General features: G+C 38.6%; 1 protein-coding gene across 1 annotated transcript in view; it reads left to right on the forward strand.

Moving 5' to 3' along the window:
- NELL2 (neural EGFL like 2) overlaps positions 1 to 18489 on the forward strand; it is a 366183-nt gene that overhangs the window by 483 nt on the left and 347211 nt on the right. The gene's annotated exons all lie outside the window — the stretch shown is intronic.

Here is an 18489-nt window from a genome sequence, read left to right on the forward strand (position 1 = left end):
GTATCTTGTGCATAATATATACTTTATTCAGTGTCTGGGTCTTTGACTTCCATATCAAGTTTTATATGTGAAGACGATCATGGAAAAATAACATCCTGAATATATGGAGATAAATAAGGAAACTGACAAATGATGGTTTTGGGGCTTCCAGACTCTGTCTTAGTGCTGCTCCCATCCTTTACTTTCTTCCCAAGTCCCCACCTGCTAGCTATGAGAATTTGCACTTAGGTTGGGACCTCAAATGTTTTCACTGAGAATAGCTTGTGTTATGCCCTTTAAGAATATTCATGTTTTCACAGGAATAATTCACTGTAATAATTTCTGCCATCAGTCAATAGATGAGGGAGGTATTTATTTGAGCACTAGAGCTACCTGTAGGCTGTAGAAATTATCCTAATTTTTATGTAAAATATTATTTTATAGATCTGTTGGTAACTTTTGCACCTATTTGCACTCTATGTATAAATACAAGATTAATTAAAAGCAAATAAAAACTCTGATCTTCAATTTTAAATCTGGAAGTACGGAAATAATGTAGCCATATTGGTATTCACTTGCTTGTAGGAAATTCTGCTACATAAGAATTTAAATTTAATTTTGCCTTTTTATTATGTGATATGTGCATCACAAGCCTGTGGGCAATAGATGAGCTTTAGTAAAGCTAAAAGTAAAGATAAATAGTAAAGCATAAATAAAATGGGAATGTTAATAAACCTGGTAGCTCATTAAACATTTGGATTCACTGAGTATATATCTATTAATTTTAGATGAGACTATATTAGGAAACCTTTGTTACATGAAGGTTGTAATTAAGTGAATAATATATTCAAATTCAATACAAAACATCTTGTTCTACATCTTTTTACTGACAATTCTTTAGTGAGAAATTCTAAGGAACTGAAAGACTTAAAAAGTACTGATTAAATATGCAAATATAACCATTTATATTCTTTGTAAAGAATTAAAATTTAAAAGATATGTCCAAATGAATTTTTTTCTCACATCTCATTATTATCTTCTTAATTTATTTTAGCATTTTTGAGTTCATCATTTTATTTAGAAGTCACACTTGTCTCTTAACCCTCTTTATTGTTCTGTTCCATTTGTATATTTGAAAATTCTCCCTTAAATTATATTAAAATCATACCCTCCAAATTATTCTTTTTCATTTCTCTGTAGAATATTACTCTTTCTATTAAAAAGTTCTTCAGTTTCTGACCTCAGGTCTTCTTGTGTAAAGACTATTTTGCAAATAGTTTTTTTGTACTGCAATCATCCATTAAAATAAGCATCAGCTTGTGAATATATGACTATGAAAAAAGTATAATTTATTTTTCTGTTTTTTGTTTGTTCGATTTGTTTCCTTTGGAATTTGGGTTTATTTTTAACCTTGAATTATGTATTAGTTTGCTAGGGTTGCTATAGTAAAGTACCACAAACTGGATGTCAAACAGCAGAAATTTATAGTCTCACAGTTCTTGATGTTTGGAGTCCAAAATCAAGGTATTGGCAAAGGCTTCTTCTGAGTCCTGTTTTCTAGGGTTCTCTCTCCTAGTTTTTGATGGTTTGCTGGCCATTCTTTGGTGTTCCTTGGCTTGTGGAAGCATCACTCTGGTCTCTACCTTTAAGTTCACCTGGTGTTTTTTCCTGTGTGCATGTCTCCAGGTCCAAATTCTCCCTTTTTATAAGGAAATAGTCACATTGGATTAAGGCCCACTCTAATGACCCCCTGTGGTATTGTGATTTACAGTAAGAAAGATACATTTGGTCTTGGTCTTCCCTGCTGGCATGGGCTCCTAAAACCATTGGAATTTTCTATGTGTTGAGACTGAGGAAGGGCTTTTGTTAGGTTCATGAGATGACATTGAAAGCACCTAAGGATGGGGGTGGAGCCAACCATCTGATTACAGGGTTGGAATTTTCAGTCCTATCCCCCAAACTCTGGGGCTTGAGGTTACTCAATCACTAATGGCCAGTGGGTTAACCAATGCCTATGTAATGAGACTCTATAGAAACCCCAAAGTCACAGGTTTGAAGAGCTTCTGGGTTGATGAACACTTGAAGGTGCTGGGAGAGTGGCATCTGTGGGAGAGGATGGAATTTCCTTTCTCCATGCTTTGCCTGAGGCATCTCTTCCTTCTGGCTGTTCCTGGCGGTCTATCCTTTCACAATAAACAGGTAATCTAGTAAGTAAGGTGTTTTTCTGAGTTGTGTGAGTCACTCTTGCAAATTAATTGAACAAGAGGAGTGGGTGTTGGGAATGTCTGATTTATAGCCAGTTGGTCAAAAACACAAGTAACAGCCTGGACTTGTGACTGGCAACTGAAGTGGGTTGATGGGGGGCAGTCTTGAAGGACTGAACCCTTACCTTGTAGGATCTGATGCTATCTCTGGGTAGATAGTGTCAAAATTGAGTTGAATGGTAGGAACCTAGCTGGTGTTCTGAGAATTACTTGTTGGTGTGCGTGCCCCCGTTTCCCCCCCCCCCCCCCCCCCAAAACACACACACACAACACACACACACACACACACACACACACACACACACACACACACACACACACTGGAATTGGTACCAGAATCCTATTTACCTATTATCTTAACTTGATCATCTGAAAAGACCATATTTTCTTTTTCTATTGCTGAGAAAACAGGCTTAGGAAGGTGAAAATGGTTAGAGACAGGTCAGTGTATCATTTAGGATGTTAGTGGCTAAAAGTAACTGAATACCCCAAAAGTGGTTTACACAGAGCACTTCTTTTCTCCTGTGGGAAGAGATCTGGCAGGAGGGTGGCTGAAGATCTGTTAACTCATTGGTTGAGTGGTGTCATCAAGAACTCAAGCTCTTTCTGTCTTTTCACTCTCTCATTCTCAGCATGTTGACTGTCTTTGTCGGGTTCCTTTAGGATCATATGCTCATGCCCTCAATAAGGAAGGTGAAAACTACAAATGTGGTCTTAACAGCGTCTACAGTGGGCACTAGGGACTGCCTGCGAGGGGTGAGGGGGACATGAATGACTGTTCCGTACAGTCTGCTATACGAGGGGTGCTGTTAATCTACTCTGCATGCCCCTTTACAAAGGCTATTAATAGAAAGGCTGCTTTTGGAAGTTAAAGACAGATAAGGTAATTCATATAGTCTGACATAAAATCATTAGTGAGCAAGGCTGGAGGAATGAGGCCTCATAATGTGTTGGGATATGAATTGGATAGAGGTACTTTTAAATGTTCTTTGCCTGTGCAAATCTAAAAGAGGAAAACTAGGAATCTGAGGTTTTTCCGATTGGCAGAAAAATAAATCTACACAAACAAATGTATGCATACGCATGTACTTGTATGTATATGAAATTAACATAAGCAGCTCAAATGATTAATCCAAACCATACTAGGTTAATATAAAGTACAATAGAAATATTTATGATTTTATGAAACACTCTGAAACATTTTGCAAGCTTTGGAGTTGATACAAGCTTAGGATTTAAGGGGTTACGATCTAGATGGAAAAAGAGAGGCTTATTAGCAAAACAATTTAATAACACAAACATCCTATTTTTCTTTACTCTAAATGTGAGACTAATGCAACGGAGAGGATGTGTACCTTAGGATAAAAAATGGCATCATCTAATTTAATTGTAAATTTCATGTTTCTTGTTAACTTTCTACTGCTACCAACACCCCATTGATGCTTTCTATCTGAACAAATTTTTGCTCTGATGGTTCCATCTACTTTTGCAAGCCATGCTTTAAAGGAAATTTATCTAAAGTAGAGGTGTTTTGAGTAGAGTGACCAGGACCATGAAACAACTTGAAACACCAAACAAAAATGCTATTAGTTTTCTACTTCTGTAAATCAAATTACCACAAACTTACTGGCTCAAACTACACACTATTAATTACCTCACAGTTGCCCTGGCTCAGGAGTTTGGGCATAGTTTAACTGGGTCCTCTCTGCTCAGGATCTTACAAGCTGCATTTTTCACCTAGCAGATCTGCTTCTGACTTCACTCCAGTTGTTGACAGAATTCATTTCCTTGAGAGTTTATGGCTGTGGACTCCGATTTTTCACGGCCTGTTGGCTGGAGGCCCTAAAGGCCACCTGTAGTTCCTAGAGGCCATCCACAGTTCCTGGCCATGTGAGCTTCTATAACATGACCCTTTCTTCATCAAGCCCACGGGAGAGTCTCTCCCACTTGGAATCTTTGACTTCAGGGAGGATCCAGTCACTCTCTTAAGGGTTTTCACATGTTCCTGATTAAGTGAGGCCCACCCAGGATAATATTCCCTTTGATTAAATCAAAATCAACGCATTTGGGGTCTTAATGATATCTGCCAAAGTCCCTTTGTCTTTGCCATATTGTATTGGTTAGAAGCAAGCCACAGATCCCACATACACTCAAGGGTGTGAACATTAAGGAGTGGGAATCATGGGGCCACCCTAGAGACCATCTGCCACATTCATCTGGAGAAGGCTCAGGGGGACAGGAGAGCAGTGTGATGGCCATGTGGAATATATTATATCCTTCAATTCCCAGTTCCTTATTATTACCCTCTTTTTGCAGATGTGGAAAATGAGACTCAGGACAAACAATTTGGTTGAGGTCACTCAGGAAGGTCACACACTCAGAGCCGGTCTATCTGAATTCTATCTTGTACTCTCTCCATGTTATAATGTTACCTTATTCTACTGTATAATTATCAAGGAATCAAACTGAGACTAATGGGTAGAAGCTTTAAGGCAGTGGTTCTCAACCTTTCTAATGCCGCGACCCTTTAATACAGTTCCTTATGTTGTGGTGACCCCCAACCATAAAATTATTTTTGTTGCTACTTCATAACTGTAATTTTGCTAATGTTAATGAATCGTAATGTAAATATCTGTGTTTCCGATGGTCTTAGGCTCTACAGCAGTGGTTCTCAACCTGTGGGACCCTGAGAACCGCTAGCAGGGTCACCTAAGACCATTGGAAAACACAGATATTTACATTACGATTCATAACAGTAGCAAAATTACAGTTATGAAGTAGCAAAGAAAATAATTTTATGGTTGGGGGTCACCACAACATGAGGAACTGTATTAAAGGGTCGCGACATTAGAAAGGTTGAGAACCACTGCTTTAAGGAGATGGATCATTTGACATTTTTTAATAGTAACTCGATCATGGTGTGAACTTAGTTTAGTGCAATGTTTATAATCCTGGCTGCATGTTAGAATCACTAGGGGAGCTTTGAAAGTATGCTGATTCTCAGGGATCCCCCAATTATATCAATAAAATGAGAGTCTCTGTGAGGTAGGCCCCAGTCTTTTGGTGTTTCTATGTTTTCTTATCAATAAATGCCCTATGTAAAAAGTTTGGTTTGAGGGACATCAGAATGGAATAAATAACAGGCTGAAGTGATGTTTGAAGGTGAAATGGGCCTTTTTGGGAAATGGTGGATTCTCTATAAATCAGTGTGTCTCAGTAAAAATAATCCAGCTGTTCGGCAGGAATGGTACAGAAGGAATTTGAGAATGAATGCTTGATTGGACTGGAAGACCTTTTACATTTCTTCTGATCTTGAGAGTTTATGAGTCTGTGATGCTGGTGTGCAATACAAGTGTTAAATATGATTTATAATGGGTCAACCTAAAGGGTCTCAACTTATATCATTTTCTTGATTTCTGTACTCCATATAAATCCATGACAATCTGCCTGTTGTGTAAGGAAGGTAGACTGGTGGTTGGTTATAATGCTGGATGAAATAGGAGTGCTTACTAGTGGATGTGATGGAGAAGAAAAGGCTCTAAAGATTTTATTGGAAAAAAGACTAAGGAAAATTCTCAATGATAACCTATTTAATATTAGTTTCCATAGCATTCCAGGGTTCTTGTGTTTCATTTATCCCCATCTCTGATATAATAATTCCCATTTTAAAAAATGTGAGTCTAGTATGATGTTTGATCAGTAATAATTTCTTTTTAGCTTAGTTGGATCCTGAATCATGTCATATACTTGATTTTCTATTTCATTTATTATTCAGGTTGTTTTTATATTTTCAACTGTCCTTTATAGTTTTTCTTTTTCTCATTTGATTTCCCCTGTCTATTTCCTTTATAATTTTTAAAAATTGATTTTAGAGACGCGGGGGTAAGGGGAGAGAAACATCGATTGGTTGCCTTCTGAAGATTCAGAATAAGTCCCAACTAGGAATCAAACCCACAACCTGGGTATGTGTCCTGACTGGGAATCGAACCTGCCACCTTTTGGTGTATGAGACGACGCTGTAGCTGAGCCACACCAGCCTGGGCTAAATTTTTAATTTCTTTTTCAACTTCTTCATCTTCATAACTTGAAAACTGCAGTTATTTGCAGTTTTTATAGTTAGGCTGGTCTGTTGATTGCCTATCTTCTGCTGAGTCAGTACTTTCTATTAAGTGTTACTTGTTAAATTATGTGGGCTTTACAATACTTTAACTTTGATTTAAGCATACTTGAGAGATACAATGCAGATTTTAGAAATTTAAATATAGTGGGTGATGAAATGTTACATTTTGGAAAGTGGGGAGTGTGACTATGAATTAAAGGTGTTTGGAAAAGCTTTCAGGTTACCCTGCAGCAAACATCCTCCAGAGTTCGTTGAATATATATGCTACAGCTGTATTTGTAGCATGTTAAAACGAATCGCAAGGATTCATGAGTGATGTCATTTAAGGAGGACAATGGGCCCACAACTTCATACATATAATTAGCACAAATTACCAAGCAGTGATGGTGGTTATTTTATAATATTTCCCCCCACTTTTTGCATCTGTTTCTATAAAATGCAGACAGCGGAGTCTTTGAGGCGACCATTCCGCATTCTAATCTCTGATTCTCAATAAACTGTTGTCTGTCTGACCTTGGGCTCTGCATTTATATTTTGAAGAAGCTTCAGAATAAGTTTCAAATTATTGGAACGAGAATTGTAATCTCCATTTACTTCAAGTGTATTACTTTCTATTCCCACATGTCCTGTCAGTTCTGCCAGTCATCACTACAATTAAATGGTCACAGATGATGAAGAGTAGAATGGGAATTCTTTAGAAACACATTACACGTGTTTCATTTCTTTATTAGTGTTCTGTGGTTGTTGTTTGAGATCAGATGGTAAACAGAAGAATGGGAAGGCATCCATTTCCTTCATTTACTGAGAAGATAAGATAACCTTGAATATGAAATAAAGCAAAATGCAATTAAAAGGCAATTAAAATGATCGATTTCGAGCTCTGCAAATGGTTACAGATATTTTGTCTTTTAAAACACCTTCAGTATTATAAATTTTTCTAATTTAAAATTTGTAAAAAGTGTGTTATTTTTGTCATGCTTTTTCTATAAATATCATAATGATGCGTTCTCTTGAGTTTCCTTTTACTAAATCTATGTGGTCTCTTTATTTTTAATTCCATCTTCACTGATGGCTCCTAAAATTGTATCTCCAGCTCACGCTTCTCTCCAAATTCCAGGAATGTGTACTCAATAGCCTACCCAACACCCCCACTATCATTTAATAGCCACCAAATATTTATTGAGCAGTTACTGTGTGCTAAGCACTGATCTAGCCTCTGGGAATATCCAGCAGATATTTTTGCATCTGGTCATGCAAAGAAAGAGGGAGTATGGAGGTTTCAGGATCCAGGACTGCTGAATATCATTTCTAACCATATTCTACTGGCTACAACTCACTCCAGGGCACTTCCTAAACAGGGGGCTTGGGAAAGGTATTCTTGTGTCTTTAGAATAAAATAAAAAAGAGCTGGTTGAATATATAGCATTGTTTTATCACAGTGCCTGATCTAGCTTCCCCCCCCCCCCATATTTGAGATGTTTAAAGCAATGAAATAAAAGAGTTTTTCTAAAATGACATTTAGTCATTTAATTTTCTGTCTATAAACTAGTAATCCAAAAGAGTCCTAGACAGTTAATACATTTGTTTTGAGTGCTCCTGACTGTACATATTCATTTGCCTAGATTTTGAAGATGCTGTTTTAACATGGAAAAACACTCCTCTTTTTCACGTCTTACTTTGTAAGTGTGAACCTTCCTTGGTTTTCTAATTGTTCTGAGGATGTTATTATGATCAGTTTCTGCATTCCGTTCTGTGATCTGGCAACCCTGACAGATACTTAGCCAACTCAGTAGATAGTTATTATTCACAGCCATCTTTTCAAATGTCAGAGGATCCACAGCTTCTTTTTAACATTCCGGTTTCACCAGCACTGTATAGATGGGTCTTTTCATAAAAGCATGTGAATAGTAAATACTTGCACAAAAGAACAAATGACATTTTAAAGTTTTTCTCTGATTGACTCACTCCTGTGCCTAAAAATTTTTAGCAGTCTCCTATTGTCTTCAAAATAAAATTCAGAATCATTACGGTTTTCAAAGCTATGGGCCTCACCTCCTTGCCCATCCTTATCTCTTACTTGTCCACCTTAAGTATCTAAACTAGATTTTAATTCTTCAGAGATGGAGTAAACATTTTGTTTCCAATGTATCGTCCGTCTAGGATATCCCTTATCCTCTTTTTGCCCTTTAAAAAACAATTTACTGCCCTACTTTGTTTGGCTCAGTGGATAGAGCGTCAGCCTGTGGACTGAAGGGTCCCGGGTTCGATTCTAGTCAAGGGCGCATGCCCAGGTTGGAGCTCGATCCCCAGTAGGGGGCATGCAGGGGGCAGCCAATGAATGATTCTCTCTCATTATTGATATCTCTCCCTCCCTCTCCCTTCCTCTCTGAAATCAATTAAAAATATATTAAAAATCAAACAAACAAACAAAAAAACAATTTACTTATTTGAAAGTCCAGGTCAGACACTCCATCCTTCATGAAAATTTCCCTAGTCCCTTAGTTAATCTATTGCCTTTGTCCTCTATGTCCCTTTAGTACTTTGAATAATATCTCTCTCATAGAACCAATTACATTTTGCTTTGCCCATTAGTTTTCATGTGTATACATTATAACTTTGTGACTAGACTGCACCTTCCTAAGGGCAAATGCCCTTAAAAATATATCATTGTAGCTTTTAGCACTCCTGTGTATACCTTAGCCATAGAGTTTCTTTAAGTAATGCTAATGAATTTTGATTAAATTTTTATAATTATGTTAATTTTTATCAGTTCTTAACAAAGGGTACTTAACTGAGAGATGGGAGATGTTAGAACTCTCCTGTCAGCTTACTTAAGGAAACCTATTGAGCTACCCTCAGCTGGATATCATGAACTAAAATATACATTTTCTTCTTTTTTTAAAACTTCGCTGTGTATTTTATATTGGCTTCCACCAGCATGTATATTTAGCAACCATCAAGAATTGCTTAGTTAAGTGATTTTTGTGAAGTGGCACAACTTTTACCCTTTAAAGAATTACATCTCCTTGCTTCCTGACTTAGCTAAAGTAAGACCTGCCCTGATAGGCCCTCGCCCTATCTTACTGGACAGTAATTACTGTTTTAACTACTACTTTGATCTTAATGGGAATCCCAGACTCTTGCTTTTTTTTTTTTCTTCCTAGCACACTAAATGCTTTATTTTCTCTGGCCTAAATAATGAGACTATAGCACGTCATAAAACCAAATATGACAACGTATTTTCTATTTATGTGTGTACATATTATATTATTTGTCAAATTGAGTGTTTACCAGTGTCGACATGTGAGATGATAATGTTACCCAGTTGTTTACTCCATCTCTATCTGTGTTGGCCGTATACTCCCACCAAAGAAAGGCTGACTGGTCCTTTGAGGTGGTGAATGTCAAGGTGGAAGGATGTGCCCCAGGGTGGTGGTGGTGGTATCAAATTAAAGGTAGGGGGTGATATATGATTTTATAATATAAACTGCAGAAAAGGAGAATCAACAAAAATCTTACTGAGTGGTGCGTATACAAATTAGAACCCCCTCGGAGTGCATATTTATACAGGGAACATGAGTTCAAAAGAGTTGAGGGCTATGGCTTTCGGGCATCTAATTCTACTCCATGGGATGGTGACAATCGCAGGGGCAACCTTTTCCTCCACGTGTTTGCAGTGGAGATTTAGATTAAGTTGTGATTTTGCATTTATCTGATTTACCTGCAAAAATACATTTTTATGTAATCACTGATATGAATACTAATCGCTTATAGAAATAGATGCAGAAAATAAAAAACAACTTTTAAGCAAGGCTGAGATAGATATAAAAATCTTAGATAAAACCTGTGATTTCCTCTTTGCATTTTATTTGTTCTACTTTGTTCCTTTCAGCTGAACTAATGGCTCTTTACTAAATGGTTATAATCCCAACATATAACCCTTTGACCAGAGTTGACACTCACTCACCATGGAAAATGGGTTGCTCATCTAGCACCAAAGCAAGAACCTAGTCGGCTGCGGTTCTCTAAGGGCCTAGGGACGAGGCTGCAGGAGAGGACTTGCTCTCTCCATAGGCCTTCTTTCTACTTTTTCTATTTTTCATCTTTTCTTCGGGCCAAGTCCAATCAATCAAATGTGAGTACAAGTATCACCTTATCCCCACCACCTCCCTTGTATTCACACCTCTCAGCCATGTGTTTACTGCTCATTATATCTTTTAGCTCCCTTCTCAATTGTTTAACCAGGATTTTATGTTTGTCATCACCCCTTTAGACTGGGTTCTCACTAGAAGTTCTTTTGTTTTTTAAATATATTTTTTATTGTTGATACTATTACAGATATCTCCAATTTCCACCCTCCCACCCCTTTTACACCCTTTCCTCCCAGCCTCTACCCTATTGCCCAAGTCCATGGGCTATGCATATCCTCCTGTGTAATCAAAGGCTAATATGCAAATTGTCCCCTCGACTGGGATTTGCACCGGAGTTCGACCAGGGGGCAGGGCCGGCTGGCCAACTGCCAGTGGCCCCTCCCCCTGGCTGGCCCCTCCCCCTGGCTGGCCCCTTGATTGGCCACTCTCATCCCAATCAGGGGTGAGGCTGGCCCACCAATCTCCAGCATTCCAGCATCCCCTTCCCCGGGCCGGCCCAGCCCCAATCGGTCCCAATCCGGGCAGGCTGGCTGGACCCCATCCATGCATGAATTCGTGCACCAGGCCTCTAGTAATTATATAAGTTCTTTTGTTTATCTCTTCTCATCCCCACAACCCCACATCAAAGTATATCAGTCTTTTTCATACCTCCATGCTTCAGGTCTTATTTTGTTGGTCAATTAATTTTGTTCATTAGTTTAAGAAATAAGTGAGATCATGTGATATTTGTTTTAGAAGTTCTTAAGGAAAGGACTTTCTCTATACTACCCACCCTCTGCACAGTCTCTTTGTATTATGAAAACACTAGAGGCCTAGTGCACAAATTCGTGCACGGGTGGGTCTGGCCAGGGGAAGGGGCTGTAGGAGGTTGGCTGGCTGGCCCACCCCCAATTGGGGTGAGGGGGTTGATTGAATGTGGGGCCATCCAGGGGGAGGGGCCAATGGCGGTTGGCTGGCCAGCTCCACCCCCTGGTCGAACTCCTGTTCAAACTCCCAGTTGAGGGAACAATTTGCATATTAGCCTTTTATTATATAGGACTAGAGGCCCAGTGCACGAAATTCATGCACGAGGGGGGGATGTGTCCCTCAGCCCAGCCTGCACCCTCTCCAATCTGGGATCCCTCTCACAATCCAGGACTGCTGGCTCCCAACTGCTCGCCTGCGTGCCTTCCTGATTGCCCCTAACCGCTTCTGCCTGCCAGCCTGATCACCACCTAACCACTTCCCTGCCAGCCTGATTGATGCCTAACTGCTTCCCTGCTAGCCTGTTTGCCCCTAACTGCCCTCCCCTGAAGGCCTGGTCACCCCTAACAGCCCTCCCCTGCAGGCCTGGTCACCCCCAACTGCCCTTCCCTGCAGGCCCGGTTGCCCCCAACTTCCCTCCCCTGCAGGCCTGGTCCCTCCCAACTGCCCTCCCCTGCTGGCCTGATCACTCACAACTGCCCTCCCCTGCAGGCCTGATCCCTCACAACTGCCCTCCCCTGCTGGCCATCTTGTGGTGACCATCTTGTGTCCACATGGGGGCAGCCATCTTTGACCACATAGGGGAAGCCATCTTGTGTGTTGGAGTCATGGTCAGTTTGCATATTACTCTTTTATTAGATAGGATAGAGGCCTGGTGCATGGGTGGGGGCCGGCTGGTTTGCCCTGAAGGGTGTCCCGGATCAGGGTGGGGGTTCCCTTGGGGCATGGGGCAGCCTGGGCGAGGGACCTGTGGTGGTTTACAGGCCAGCCATGCCCCCCAGCAACCCAAGGAGAGGCCCTGGTATCTGGGATTTATTTATCTTCTACAATTGAAACTTTAAGCCTTGAGCGAAGCCAAGCCTCCTGCTTGCTCCATGGCCACAGCCATTTTTGGGGGGATTTATTTAACTTCTATAATTGAAACTGTAGCCTTAAGCGGAGGCCAAGGCAGGCCAGGGCTGCAGAAGCTTGGCTTCCTCCATCACTGGGGGCAACTCAAGCCTCCTGCTCTCTCCAGCTCCATGGCTGCCACCATTTTTGTTGGGATTGTTTTATCTTCTATAATTGAAACTTTGTAGCCTTGAGTGGAGGCCTGGGCCCGCCAGCATGTGTGGAAAGCTTGGCTTCCTCCATTGCTGGGGAAACCCAAGACTCCTGTTCTCTCCGTGGCGGCAGCCATCTTGGTTGGGTTAATTTGCATACTTGCTCCTGATTGGCTGGTGGGCGTGGCTTGTGGGTGTAGTGGAGTGATGGTTAATTTGCATATTACTCTTTTATTGGATAGGATAGCAAGTAGTATCAATAGTTAATTGAAAATTGAATATGCAGTACACTCATTTCTGCTTCTACATCATGTTACCACACTATTTAGAACCAGAGTATAATTGAGGTATAATTTTTTTTAATCTAGACTTTTTGTATAAAGATGAACTTAGTTAAACATTTATTTTACTTGCTTAAAGGTAAAGTTAGATAAATGTTTACATTTATTTATTGTCTTTTATGCACTAAATAATTTTAAGTGAATAGGGTTTATAAATTATAATTATGATATATTATCATCTGGTTACCATTTTTAAAAATTCCACACCTAGCTGAAGACCTCACATGTCAAATTTTAAAGTTTTATAGAAATGGCGGTAATGCAAGTATTGATGAGACTCACATGTCAAATTTTAAAGTTTTATAGAAATGGCAGTAATGCAAGTATTGATGCTAGTAGGTCAGGTTAAAGGAGATATGTTCCATTAAGCTGTTATGAAATATGTCAGAAATTCAAGGAAAAATGTCATCAAGGTGAAATGAACAAATCAGAAGTCAGTACCTTCCTGATGAAATTAGAGATAAATTAGGGAAGGATTTATCTGTTTGCTGCAGAAAAGTGGGAATGAAAAAATAATCCAGAAAATGTGAAATATCATTTACTGATCTGGTTAGCCTAAGAAGACATATTAAAGTAGAAAAGCCTTATACTTTTTGTTTTTATTAATTCTGATTACAGGCAAAATTCTAAGTATGAACACTGAGAAATATGAAAGGAAATTCTGAGTCAGAATGTTTTCTCATCTCAAGACATAGCATTGGGAGCTTTGTCAAAAAGACAGACACATTCGGGACCCATTCTTTGACTGAGGGGCAAAAGAATCCATATGGTAAATATGCAAGATCTGGTGGTTTAGATGCCCTTCTTCCGGATCCTTATTCTATTCTTGATAAATCTCTATTTTTCCTCTGATCATGCTGTATCATAGCTACTTGTTTATCAGCTCAGTTCTCTATCTTCATATTCCAAGAACCTAACACAATGCTTTATATAAAGTAGATTCTCAATAAATGATTGTTGAAAAAATAAACAAATAAGCAAAGGAACAAAGACACTCAAGAGAAAAAGGAAGTCAAATAAAAAGATAACATTTCATAGAATCTTAAACATTTTTTGTAATAACTCAAAAATGTTCTTTTGTGCCTCTTTTTCTTATCTATTTTTTTTTCTCCCACACACCTGTCTTTGTTTACATCACCCTTCAGAGTTCCCTTTATTGCCATCTGACCTAATTTCTATCCCTTACCTTACACCCAATCAATTCTCTTTTTTATTTTATACCTACTACTTCCCTGTTAGCCACCTCTGACCCCCCACCCCCACCCTTTGGACCTCTTATGGCCAGGGAAATAGACATAAACCTTATTTATTCATTAGATCAGCAAACATATTGAAAACTACACTGGGTCAGGCACTAAACAAGGTGTTGGAACCTCAAAGGGGAACAGGAATTCCTGTGCTCAAGGAAGACACATTCTAGGTAGAGGGAAGATAGACAAGTAAACAACTTTGTAAAAATGTGTTACAACAGGGATGAATACTGAGTGCTATGGATTTGAAAAATATGGTAGAGAGATGGGAGTATCCAACTCCAGCTGTGTGTGTGTGTGTGTGTGTGTGTGTGTGTGTGCGCGCGCGTGCGTGCATAAAGGTGATAGTCATGTGAATCTTGAAAGATGACTGGAAGTTTACAAGGCAGGAGTGAGATGAGAGTGGCTGTGCATAGTGAGAGATGGAAGGCTTTTCCAGATAAAATAAACAGCATAATACAGAACAGTTAGCTGCTTTTTCACATGGCCTCTTTCTTCATTTATTTCTGCTCTCCCTCCCCTCCCATCTTACCTAACTTACTCTTATTTTTTTTTATTTATTATTTATTTATTTTTATTTTTTGGCTCCAGAAGGCACAGGGGCTAAAATAGTTCCTAGAAGGAGGCAGTCGTACTACTAAAGTGAATTAGTCTGAAATGTTTTTAAATAATATATGAGACATTTAGGTGGCTGTACTCTGTAAACTGATGTAGAAAAATGTCTGTTCAGTGAGTATTTATTGAACACCTGGCATTTGGGAATTGGTGGTAAAAGGTACATAGTCTCTGTGCCTACGGTGGTTGCATTCTAGAAGGGAACACAGATATTAGACAAATAGTTTTAAGATGACAAGTCCTATTGTGGAAGTGTAGAGGATGAAGTGGGAGAAAACACAGGGTATCCATATATGATCAGAGTATTGAGAGTGAGAGGTGACATGACATGTTCTAGAGATCTGACGGATGGATTATGTAGAGTCTTGCAGACCAAGGTTACTCAAAGTGCAGTTCTGGTTTAAAACTATTTGTGATGGTCCACATGAGATAAAGACCAAATGTTCAGAAACTCATTGCATTAAAAAAATACTTTATTATTTTTTTACAGAGAGGAAGGGAGAAGGATAGAGAGTTAGAAACATTGATGAGAGAGAAACATCAATCAGCTGCCTCCTGCACACCTCCTAATGGGGATGTGCCCACAACCAAGGTACATGCCCTTGACCAGAATCGAACCTGGGACCTTTCAGTCTGCAGGCTGACGCTCTATCCACTGAGCCAAACTGGTTAGGGCAAAACTCATTGCATTTTGACATTACCACAATATCTGAGCACGTGGTCAGTGTGGTTTGCAGCTTAAGGTCTATGTAGAGTCTCCTGTAATAATGCTCTGTGATAATAGAAAAGTATTCTGGAATAAATACCTAGATTAAAAAGCTTGTAGTTTACCACACTCCTACCTTCACAAGAAAGTCTCATTATGAGAGAAATGGCAGCTGAACTAGATGGTGTGCTTAGTGACATAGTAAAAATTGTGAGTTATGTTCATGCTGTGTTAAATTCTATATGATTCTCTTTATTATGTGATGATGTGAAGGATATGAAGGCTGATCATAAGCAACTGTTTTGCATGTAGAGATCGAATGATTATAGAAGGAAAAGGTTCTGTTGAGAAAGTCTGAACAAACAGAAACTCAGTCTGTCTGCAAGATAAGAAATTTGTTTTATCTCAACATTTTAAAGTTGTAAATTGGACAGTACAGATTTGTTTATATATCTGACATTTTGATATTTTCAATGATCTAAGTACATCTATGCAAGGAAGGAATGCAAAATATGTCTCAATAACAGATAAAACTGAAGGGAAAAATTGAGAGAAGCTTGGAAGAGCAGTTTCTATAGATTGTTATGACATGTTCCATAATTTAACAAAAAGTACCAATGGGATAATTGATGATCTGGTATTGCACATCTGGTGTGCCTTACAAATTTGATTGAATATTTGAATTTTTACTTTGTATCAAAAGAAGATGCATTCATAAAAAATTATTGGATCCAGAATTCTTTTAAATTTTTGAAAGATGATATAAATTTAACGATGAATTTACATGATAAATTATCATAATTGTTTACTGATAAAGGATTAAAGATGGATTTTCAACACAGAGCATCATTTGCTTCACTTTAGGCAAAAATGAAAGACAAATATCTCGAGCTTACTGTAATTCATTTTCTTTCATTCCTGTCAATATACCCCTGTGAGACTGATTTTTCTTTTATGCATGTTAATAAAAGAAAATATAGATGTATGCTATCCCCTGAGAGTAGCATTATCATCAATCCAACCTAGATAAGTTAACAAGCATAAAACAAGCTCAACTATTGATATACACAGTGTTCATTCAAAGTGTGTATAATGCAATTTAGTACAGGGAATTTCTGTTTTCTTTATATTTTTTTGTTATTTGTGGTTGTGAATAACAAAAATTATGAGCATAATAAGCAATTCTCAATTTTAATCTCATAATGCACACTTTCAATAAATAGTATATATCGTTTCTTCAATGTTTCCTATTAGGTTTGTTCTGATTAGATTTATTGAAATGTAATTTTAGGCCTGCTGTTTTTCTGTCTTCTAAAATTTATTTTTTAAAAGTTCATTTTATTATACTTTAAAAACATAAAATTTAAAATATCTAATCTGTTAATTTAAAAGAATTAGAGACTAAAAATTAGCCTGTCTCCTCAATGAAACTAGACAACAAACTTGGTATGTTACCACAGATAGTTTGAGAAACACTTCCGTAGGCAAGTTTGGGATTTTGAACATTGTCCTAAAGACAAAAAGAACCCTTTGAAGGTCTAATGATAGCTGTTGTTTTCATTATTTAGGATGCTATGTGGACACTCACAATTAGGAGGCTTGGGAGACCCTAGCTGTCGGCCTGCGTAGGTGCTTGGAACAGGAGCACAGCTAATCCCAAATCCTGGGGCAGCTTGGTTTAAAATACTAAAAGTGTCTCCTCTACAAGCACTCATGATATACAACTTCCACACTCTGAATGCCAAAAGGGCACCAACCAGATCCCAGAAATGTTGTGTAAAATAATGTTAGTAACTGTCATTTATGTGAGGGGTGTCCTCGTATGCTAAGCTATTCTTAGCAAAATTGTGATTATATGATTATGTATAATTACTAAGTATGTGAAAGGTTAATTTGGCTTTGTTTTATTTAGAATAATAGAATTTTGGAGCTAAAAAGGGGTTGTTATATTTAATTTTATCTCTGATGGAGAAAATTGAGGCTCAGAGAGGTTTTAATAGAAAGAACTGATTAAGAGTTTGGGTCTTAAAGGCAGAGATTGGAGTTAAGCAGCCACAAATCAAGGACCACGTGAGGCTACCAGAAGCTGAAAAAGGCAAGAAAGGATGCTCCTCCTGCAGCTGCAGACCACGACCTTGGTTTCTGATTTCTAGCTTCCAGAACTGTGAGAGGATAAATTTCTGTTGTTTTAAGCCTGTTTGTGGTAATTTGTTATGGCAGCCTTAGCAAACTAATACATGTACTGACATGGTGTCATGGATACGTTTCTTGGCATGTGAATTTCCAAATGAGTTAAATTAATGTCCTTTCCAGGATTATGAGGTTTGGGTCTTGGAATCCAAAGGTTAAAATTCAAAGTTCAACTGTGCCACTAACTTATTGTTGACTTTAGACAGGTCACTTAATTTCTCTATGCTTTGGTTTCTTCATCTGTGATAGTTTGATGATAATAATCATAGTATTTAATTTATAGAGCTATCATGATGATCAAATGAAATAATCCATGAAAGCTTTTAAGCTGAAGCCCTGGGCTTAAAAGCTGGTAGGTGCTTTTTTATGTGTTTGATATTTTCATGACTATGATGAGGATGGTAGCATGGTAATGGTGATGGAGAAGATTCTTTGACCTATCCACTTGGCAGTAGAAATCTGGAATGTTCTCTGTTGGTCTGGTGACATTTTTACCTCCACGCTAGTCATTCCACTAAGCCAATGGTTGGCAAACTGTGGCTCGCGAGACACATGCGGCTTGTGAGCCGTGGTTTGCCACTCTGTTGACTAATGAGTTTGCCGACCACTGCACTAAGGTATTCATTCACTTGTGCACCTTTGTGGATTGACCTTCACATATGGACCCCTTTTTCAAATGCTCACATCGTTAAGAAAGATGAAATCCTACTCCCCATCACACCCATAGTTTCTTAACAAGGTGGTAGCCTCACAAGTTTGCCCTGTGACTCACCCAGTGCAGGACAATTACCAGGGGTTAGAAAGGGAAGCACAGCATTGTGAACATGTGGTTGGAATAGGCTCATTTGTTATTGAGACATATTTGAA

This window comes from Eptesicus fuscus, chromosome 7, assembly GCF_027574615.1.
Source record: "Eptesicus fuscus isolate TK198812 chromosome 7, DD_ASM_mEF_20220401, whole genome shotgun sequence".
Taxonomy (NCBI): domain Eukaryota; kingdom Metazoa; phylum Chordata; class Mammalia; order Chiroptera; family Vespertilionidae; genus Eptesicus; species Eptesicus fuscus.